We start from the raw sequence: 9,413 nt of genomic DNA, 5'->3' as shown, positions 1-9,413 counted from the left end.
CTGTCCCTGTGGACATGTCCACACATTACACACTAAAATACTGTTTAAGACATGATAAGCACACACATTTTACACACTACAACCCTGGCCACTAACACGCATACCACGCCAGGGGTGGGTGTGTACATCACAGTTCCTTTATAACTGGACACACCAAAAAGAAAGGAGTGCAAAATCTCAGTAAAAAGTTTGACAACCCGGGCCTGTGTACATTCATAGACACAATATCCTATTCTTGGTATCCTAATCCTGTCCTCACTTTATCAAGTTGCAAACCAGGAGAATTACACTGTACGGGAAGGCTAGAATGTCACTTTCACTGGGCCAGGTCTGTATCAGATAGCTTAAAGACAGCCTTTAGCTCGTTTCTCCCTCCTCATCCTTCAATTCTTTACTGTTCACTGCAACAGACAGAGTTAATATCAGGGAGCGAGGCGAGAGAGTGTGAGATGGAGAGACAGACACAGAGAGGAGGGAGAGACACACAAAGAGACAGAGAGAGAGAGAGAGAGAGAGATAAGAGAGAGGGAGAGAGAGGACCCAGACCGTTAGCAGTGATCCCTGAGGAGATGGCATAAGGGTTACTGCTGGTCAACAAAGCACTGTTAAACCTCACCCTTCTCATCCTCCTCCCAGACTACAACCTGTACAGTATTACATAACAAGCCTCTATTGCTATAACTGACCTGAGATTACCACTTCAATAAACCAAAGTTTGGCCCTAAAGTGTTGATGGATTGTTGATTAATTGATGAGTCTATTAATGATACATAACCATTGATGAGCCACAACTATTTTCAGAAAATAAGGGTTGTTCGAGTGAAGTGCAGATGACCCGCGGTCCAAGTTCAGTTCCAGACCTCCTGCACTGTTCAAAGCTTTCAGCACATTCTGTGCTAAGAACCTAATGCATGTGGCCCTCCAGTGGCGAAACGTAGTACTGAAAAAGTGGTACTGTAACTACCTACTACCAATTATAAACTGGGTGGTTCGAGCCCTGAATGTTGATTGGCTGACAGCTGTGGTATATCAGACCATGGGTATTCTCTAATTACGTTGGTAAACAGTTTATAGTAGCATTAAGGCACCTCGGAGGTTTGTGAAATATGGCCAATATACCACGGCTAAGGGCTGTAATCCAGGCACTCCGTGTTGTGTCGTGTATAAGAATAGCCCTAAGCCGTGGTATATTAGCCATATACCATACCTCCTCGGGCCTTATTTCTTAAATACAATGCTATGAATTAACTATATTTATTACCATCGACAGTGAATTCCAGCATCTGGTATAGAGGTTCATATACAGATACAATCACGAAGACTGAGTGGATCACTATTCTATCAGCGCTTTAATGAAAATAAAACTATTTTGTACAATACAAAACAAATAAATACAACTACATACACGTTTCACAAAGCTCATCGTGGGATATCTTTTTTTATAGTGAATGTACTCTTTTTCATGGAATATACAATATTTGGTGACTGACAAATTATGACAAGCTTTAGATGTTAATGGGAAATATAAATGAAGTTGACCTCTGTCAGTATATCCTAAAGGCTTATTTATAGCCAATTTAAGTATGCAACGCAAGAATGCAAAATGGCTGTCCTGAGTACTTAAGTAGACTATACATTAGGCAAAACTCATCCACTTCTGGGCAGATCCACAGACAGAAGAGTGCAAACAAAGAAAATGTGTTTTATGGTAATATATACAGTATAATATACACACAGGGCTGATAGATGTGCAAATATAAACAGAATATAACGGGAATTAATACAAATCTTTTATACACATGGTACTTAGCGGAACTCGTTCTTATTGTATTAGTATAGACACTATTATCATTATAGGATCTTTTGGCAAAATATTTGTTTCTAAACCAACGACATGGTTGTGATCGAAGTCAAAATATCACACAGAGGACAAACAGATGAATGACAGTAGAAGCTCAGATCACGAATGGAGGTTGTTAGGAACACTGAAATGTCTAGAAAATATGAATTGCGTATTTTACATGAATGTGTATTGTTTTAATGCGTTTTTTTTATGGGGGGGGGTAACAAAAAAAACATCCATGTTAATATTGCCTGCTCGCTTGACGGGTCAGTTCGTAAATCTAAGGTTTGTATCTTTGAGGTTCTACTGTAGTCCTAAGGCAGTTATTCACTCACGAATCAAAGTGTCTGGTGGTGCAAAAAACTATAGCAAAAAAAAAAACAGTTTAGGAAAGCTGAACGAACGGTGTAAAGCACTAACTTGCTATATAATACACTGGCTGTAACCTTTCTGTATGCAAATGATTATTGGCAATTACAGAGATGTTCTTGCTGCTCTTATACCTCATAAAACCGGTTATTGTATGTACAACTCTGTGTATGCTTGTGTGTGTGTGTGACTAGTCTTGCCCGAAGGGAAAGGGTGAGCACAAGACATCAGAAGTCTTCTGCTATGTCTCTCTAGCATACGCCATCCCACATGGCAAGCTCCGAAAAACACAGAAACCAAATTGCACAGTTGGTTAAATTTCTACAAATAGCCCACAGCAGGCTTCCCCAACTGGCAGCCTGCGGGCCGACTTTGGCCCGTGGGTGGTTTTATTTGGCCCCCCAGTTTTGCTAAGCAAAGGAAAATAAAACAATACGATCACGTGTCTCTCTATTATGCTTGGGAATACTTGGGAACAAATATCTTAAATAAAAATCAATTGGAGTTGATTTCCTGGTGTTTTTCCAGTCTTTTACACTACCGGTCAAAAGTTTTAGGACACCTACTCATTCAAGGGTTTTTCTTTATTTAACTATTTTCTATATTATAGAATAATAGTGAAGACATAAAAAACGTGAAATAACACATATGGAATCATGTTGTAACCAAAACAGTGGTAAACAATATATTTTAACAAATTATTTTATATTTGAGAGTCTTTAAATAGCCACCCTTAGCCTTGATGACAGCTTTACACACTCTTGGCATGGAAAGACTGGAAAAACACCAGGAAATAAACTCCAATTGATTTTTATTTAAGATATCTGTTCCCAAGTATTCCCACGCATAATAGAGAGACACGTGATTGCATACAAATGTCAGCAAGGTTTGAAATGATTATGTTTTAGTCTAACATTATACAGTCCCTTGCAAAAGTATTCATCCCCCTTGGAGTTTTTCCTATTTTGTTGCATTACATCCTGTAATTTAAATTGATTTTTTTAAACATATTACTAGCTCAAAGCATTTGAATCTGCTATATGACAAGTTAATCAGTGGGTGATGAAGATGTTGGATAACAAGGTGGGGGCACAAAAAAAACAGAAATTGCCCCCCCCTAATCTGTTAGTGGTAGATGTACACACACACACAAACACACATTTTGTGGTCCAAATTGGTGAAGTGAAATGAAAAAAAAAAACTTTTTAAAATTACTTTTTTTTTGTGTTAAATTTTATGTATTCACCCCTTTTGCTATGAAGTCCCGAAATAAGATCTGGTGCAACCAATTACCTTCAGAAGTCACATAATTAGTTAGATTGCACACAGTTGGACTTTATTTAAGTGTCACATGACCTGCCACATGATCTCAGTATATATACACCTGTTCTGAAAGGCCCCACCACTAAGCAAGGGGCACCACCAATTAAGCTGCAACATGAAGACCAAGGAGCGCTTGTCGTGGAGAATCGTAACAAAATGTAACACTTACAAGAACTTGTGAATTCAATATAGGCTTTTAATACAAAGTTATCAAAAGCCTAGATGGTCCGCAGAACACACACTTTTCCAGAGCACTGGCTCTGATTTATACACATACAATATATGAGTCCATCCCACATGCGAATTAAGTTACTTCCCTCAGTCTATCTGCCACCATTATCTTTCAATCTGTGCTTCCTGCTTGTTCACGCCCAATAACGCCATATCTGCTTTCAGTCAAGTTATAATGGTGACAGGACCTCTTCATGTCCCAAAAATAATACATGCCCGTCTCATCCTATGGGCCCCTTAAGTTCAGCTTGGTGTGGTCTTTGGTATGTATGTCCATATTAGGACTAGTAGACTATGTGTCTCTTCTCTTCATGTCCTAAAAATATATGCCCTATGTCTATAGTCCATCCGTTGGTCATTTGGCTGACCCCCTCCTTTCTATGTTCCTCTGACCTTGGTATGTCCAGCTGTACTATGCTCTCATGGCCTTACTTTGGCTTCCTGTCCTATACAATAGACAATGCATTTTACCAGAATGGCAAATGCACTCTAAGTGTATCTTTCTCTTGTGGTACAGTATTATGTTTCTCCCTATATGTACATCTTTCTCCCACACGCTTCAAACAGGTCATGGACAAAGTTGTGGAGAAGTACAGATCAGGGTTGGGTTATACAAATATATCCGAAACTTTGAACATCCCACGGAGCACCATCAAATACATTATTAAAACATGGAAAGAATATGGCACCACAACAAACATGCCAAGAGAGGGTCGCCCACCAAAACTCACAGACCAGGCAAGGAGGGGATTAATCAGAGAGGCAACAAAGAGACCGAAGATAATCCTGAATGAGCTGCAAAGCTCCACATAAAAAAATGGTAATGCAGGACATCCAAAGAAAAAAACAACAACAACATTTAACCACTAGATGGCTCTCTCTACATCCATAGAATAAGCCAGGAGAAGTGCTTTGTAAAAACAGGATGCAAAAAGACTAAAATGACTAGCTAGAGGATTGTGGTGGAGTTGTGGGCCGAATCAAGAGCCAAATTGCTTCAGTTCTCAATAGGAACTGTGAGAGAGAACCATGATGTGGAATCAGAAGAGAACAAGTGGGAGAGTTGCTGGAAGACCTTCTTCATCGTTTCTATGTTGAGCCTGCTGCCCTCTGCGTGGTTGATCATGGGCTTAGGGTAGTCCACTCATGATGCCGTTAGCTGCTTTCTGGACAGGCTCTGGGGCTCACCACGGCTCATAGATGTAGTAGTTGGGATAGTCCTTTAGTGTAAGGATGTAGCGCCTGTGAGATAGACAATCACATATATGTTAGGGACAGGCATTGTTATTAGGGATGTGCATCTCTCACTCCTTACAAGCACGATTTGATACACATCTAGATACGTGGGCTCTGATACGATACAGGAACGATACTTTTAGTTTGAAACAATTCGGTGCGATTCAATTAGATTCATGGAACGAATCGATGCGATTCGATGTACTAACAATTGTTGCATGAACCTATTCATGTTCTATTCAAAATGTTAATACGGTACTGATGGAGCTCAGGAGCTGACCTGGATCTATCTGAATTGACTTCTCTGAGCTGAGTGGCTCTGTGTGTTTGTGTGTGTGTGTACATCTACCACTAACAGATGAGGGGGGGAAATTTCTGTTTTTTTGTGCCCCCACCTTGTTATCCAACATCTTCATCACCCAATGATTAACTTGTCATATAGCAGATTCAAATGCTTTGAGCTAGTAATATGCCAAAATCTATTTTTAGAAATGAGCTATGACATAACTAGGGAATTAATATAACACAGTTTTGGATTTGACCCCCATCTCAAAAGCAAATAGTTGTGACCGTTTGGAAGTTTATGGAGGAGAGCTGCTCTCTCCCAACAAATGGTTGCTGTCCTTGTTATGAAAATGATCATGTAAAAGTTACCAAATGCACTGACTGTTGAAAGCAGACAAAAACCCACATCTGTATACAATGAACCTGGCAATCAAAAAGCCCCAATCAGCAGTAAGATGTTTTCTACACCGCATTTGGTGACAATGACCCAGAAACTTACGTTGGTTGTCACTCAACGAATAAAGACTATGATTGAATATTGTGAAAGCCATTTTACAAACATCTAAATGCTGAAGGTGCCGCACAGATGAAGCCTACGAATGTCAGAGCAGGGGAAGAGGGTAGGCCTCATTGACGCAAGCAGCTGCATCAATTATTTTGCCAAAGCACAAACGTTGTGGTAATCACGGACCAATCACCGTCTTTTGTCTGAAGCCCAGGAGGGCAGTAAGTGAGTGTCTGTGTTTGTGTGTAGTGTGGATGTCTATGTGAGTACCTGATGTAGTGTGTGTGTAGTGTGTACCGGATTTAGTGTGCTTGTGTGTGTGTCTACGTGTGTGCCTATGTGTGTGTATGTGTCTACGTGTGTGTATGTGTCTACGTGTGTCTATGTGTCTACGTGTGTCTATGTGTCTACGTGTGTGCCTATGTGTGTGTATGTGTCTACGTGTGTGTATGTGTCTACGTGTGTCTATGTGTCTACGTGTGTCTATGTGTCTACGTGTGTGCCTATGTGTGTGTATGTGTCTACGTGTGTCTATGTGTCTACGTGTGTGCCTATGTGTGTGTATGTGTCTACGTGTGTCTATGTGTCTACGTGTTTCTATGTGTCTGCGTGTGTCTACGTGAGTGTGTATGTGTGTGTGGTGTGTACCCTTCTTTAGTGTGTGTGTGTATGTGTATGTGTATGTGGGAATGTGTGTGTGTGTGTGTGTGTGTGTGTGTGTGTGTGTGTATGTGTATGTGTGTGTGTGTGTGTGTGTGTGTGTGTGTGTGTGTGTGTGTGTGTGTGTGTGTGCGTGCGCGTGTGTGTGTACCTGATGTAGTCTCCCGGGGTCTTTCCTTCATCCTGAAGCCTACAGGAGAGTAGCAGTGGAAGAACTGCTGGAAGAAAGACACTGCAGGAGAACCACATCCAGTGCCTGAGTTTATACTCCCGTCTGCATCCAGAGGCACCTCCTCAAATACCTGACAGGCAAAACCAACCAGCACAGAATACAGTTAGTCAGATTCCAGTGAAGCGGCACCACTACTGTCTCTCTTAAGCGTCTATCATAGTCCAAAAACGTGTATGTGTATGCACAGCAGTGTTCGAGTATATTGGACCGTTGGCTTTCGTGCGTTTAAAATTCTCAGAGCAGCTCAAGCTATTTCTCCAATGTCACCACATTAAAATGAATAGAGGATGTGTAGCGGAGCCGCGTCGGTTGGGAATTGTGGGGAGGTGAGCGTTTGTGATTTGCATCCCCAGCAGATGGTGGTCTCAAAGCAGTTTAGCTATGCATTGCGTCTTATCGTCTGTGGACTATGATTTACGCTCGGTTGTCTTTATGCCATGCTTTGTATATTAAGTAAATCCCCATGTCCTCCAATGCTTTTATGTGTGTTTAAATGTCTTGTATTTGTGAGAAACATATTGGACTGTTATGTGGAAGTAATAGGCTAAGGTAAAGAAAACACTGCGTTGACATTCTGTATTCAGTAAAAGCTCTTTAAACACATGGACAAGGGGAAAACGCCCCAATAGGGAAAAGCCCCTATAAGGGAAAAGCACCAATAGGGAAGAGCCCCAATAGAGAAAAGCCTCAATGTTACATGCTCTAAGACACGGACTAACTGATGCTGAACATGCTTTGTGGCTTGGCCCAGATGTATGTTTGCAACGGGCTTATGACAAGCTTTACAGGTTACTTTTATATGTCCTCCTAACAAATGTAAGGTTTGAAATTATTACGTTTTAGTCAAACTATATCTGTTTGGGTTTCTTGCAGTCAATTTGCAGTCTACAAATGATTTGTAATTCTGTTGACATTTTATATATTTAGTAGACGCTCTTATTCAGGCTCGGGATTTGAATCAGTGCCTATTTACCTGATTTGTTTAATATTCATATTTAACAGTTAATATGCTTAACAATGGTATAGACATGTCTTTAGTGCCAATGCTGTGCTTCTGAGAAAGGATGGTTCATTTCTTCCACGTTCACTCCCCGCAGCTGGACATGGGATAGAGATCAGCTGGTCTAGGCGTGAAGTCAGGGACATGGGATAGAGATCAGCTGGTCTAGGCGTGTAGTCAGGGACATGGGATAGAGATCAGCTGGTCTAGGCGTGTAGTCAGGGACATGGGATAGAGATCAGCTGGTCTAGGCGTGTAGTCAGGGACATGGGATAGAGATCAGCTGGTCTAGGCGTGGAGTCAGGGACATGGGATAGAGATCAGCTGGTCTAGGCGTGGAGTCAGGGACATGGGATAGAGATCAGCTGGTCTAGGCGTGGAGTCAGGGACATGGGATAGAGATCAGCTGGTCTAGGCGTGTAGTCAGGGACATGGGATAGAGATCAGCTGGTCTAGGCGTGTAGTCAGGGACATGGGATAGAGATTAGCTGGTCTAGGCGTGGAGTCAGGGACATGAGATAGAGATCAGCTGGTCTAGGCGTGGAGTCAGCGACATGAGATAGAGATCAGCTGGTCTAGGCGTGTAGTCAGGGACATGGGATAGAGATCAGCTGGTCTAGGTGTGGAGTCAGGGACATGGGATAGAGATCAGCTGGTCTAGGCGTGGAGTCAGGGACATGAGATAGAGATCAGCTGGTCTAGGCGTGTAGTCAGGGACATGGGATAGAGATCAGCTGGTCTAGGCGTGTAGTCAGGGACATGGGATAGAGATCAGTTTGAAAAACAGATAGACCTGTATTATTTCCATTTCTCTTTGCTTCTGAATAAGCTGGTCACACGGCATAAGACAAAGAGCCTCTGAGAAGTGACCACTGTACTTCGGCCCATCCTGTTCTTTTACTGTCTTCCAAGGGCACAGCTGTGCAGAGAGAGAAGAGAATGGAGAGAAGGGAGTAAACGGAACCAACGTCTGCTATGACCCGATACACATAGCCACAAGATTAAAACAAGGTAGCTTAAATTGCCCTGATCTGCCAGGGAGGGTGGAACCAACCATGACTAAGCAGTTTTGTGATTCAATAAAAACCCCTTGCTTCTCTGTATTATTAGAGCACTCAATCGATTCACCTTGTATGTGTGTGTTGTATTGACCTGCTCCCTTACTAATAAGTGAATAAAGAAGTATAACTCTGACTTGTGTGATAAGCTTGTCTTTCCTCATTTGATAATACAGAAATAACCACTACACGGTCCACGGCTGACTCTAGTTGACGATCCCTGCTGTATAGACTACTTGCTCAGCCCATAAAATGAAAGATAAAATCACCTGCTATTAAAATCACTTTCCTGTCAGATCGACTCGGGGCAGTATTTGTTTCATTCGGGCCAGTAGCTTTCAGTTGAATGTTGAGCCCTGCTGTGTGCGGTGTGCTGTGTGCCCCAAAAGAATGTTGCAGGAATGGTAATCGTATCGGTTTCCAACGGAAACGACATCAGAACAATCTGAGATGACGTGTGCCAAAATTCTCTTTCTTGTGCTTTTGGAGGTGGAACGACCCACATCCAATTCTGTTGTTTTAATACATTTTCAAAGTGTGATTTTGAGAGCAAAAACCTGACAAAATGTGTTTAAATCACTTGCTTTCTCCCTGTTTTTTGTTTGTTTGTTGCCATGGTATCATTTTGGTATCAAGTCTAGTTTTTTCAAATTCTTGTCAAGCCTTGGTCT

General features: G+C 41.7%; 1 pseudogene; it reads right to left on the bottom strand.

Moving 5' to 3' along the window:
- Positions 1 to 3,710: 3,710 nt before the first annotated feature.
- The window catches only part of LOC135524963 (cryptochrome-2-like), a 51,381-nt pseudogene continuing 45,678 nt past the window's right edge, over positions 3,711 to 9,413 (bottom strand).

Source organism: Oncorhynchus masou, chromosome 31, assembly GCF_036934945.1.
Source record: "Oncorhynchus masou masou isolate Uvic2021 chromosome 31, UVic_Omas_1.1, whole genome shotgun sequence".
In the NCBI taxonomy this organism is placed as follows: Eukaryota; Metazoa; Chordata; class Actinopteri; order Salmoniformes; family Salmonidae; genus Oncorhynchus; species Oncorhynchus masou.
Note: the sequence above shows the minus strand (reverse complement) of the source record. Positions and strands in the feature narration are given on the sequence as shown.